Here is a 650-nt window from a genome sequence, read left to right as displayed (position 1 = left end):
TATGTGGTTTGAGAGAATCATTGCCAAAAAGTAGTTACTCAAGCAACTGGATATGGTTTTGGAAAACTTGTGAATGGACAATAATCAAACCAATGGTCCATTTCGTTACAAAGAAATCCAGTTGCTTGAATAACTACTTTTTGGCGTATCTTATTACCTGGATGTCTAACTTACATCGACGTAAGAGAATCATTGTTCCTCACTTCTCTCTAGACTATTAACTTTTCAAGGAAAAGTTCTTTAACATGACCAAAAGTTTCTACCTGCCAACATTTTGGCAACTTGTCAGCTGACTTCATAGCCCTGGTTACTCTCCAAGCAGAGGTTGAGTCGCGTAGATATAGTAGTAGTCGGAAAAATTACACCGGCGCTCCTCTTAATCTCCAAGCAGAGGTTGAGTCGCGTAGATATAGTAGTAGTCGGAAAAATTACATCGGCGCTCCTCTTAAGTAATTTTTCCGACTTCTACTATATCTACGCGACTCAACCACTGCTTGCAGAGTAAGCGGAGCTCCGAAGGCATTTGTCGAACTGCTACCATCTCGACGCGACTCAGCGTCTGCTTGGAGCGTACCCAGTTCCATGGAGTCCGCTGACAAGCTGCCAAAATGTTGGCAGGATGAAACTTTTGGGCCTCTTAAAGAACTATT

The sequence above is a fragment of the Branchiostoma floridae genome, chromosome 8 (genome assembly GCF_000003815.2).
Source record: "Branchiostoma floridae strain S238N-H82 chromosome 8, Bfl_VNyyK, whole genome shotgun sequence".
Lineage (NCBI taxonomy): Eukaryota > Metazoa > Chordata > Leptocardii > Amphioxiformes > Branchiostomatidae > Branchiostoma > Branchiostoma floridae.
The sequence above is the reverse complement of the archived record's forward strand: the minus strand, read 5'-3'. Positions refer to the sequence as shown.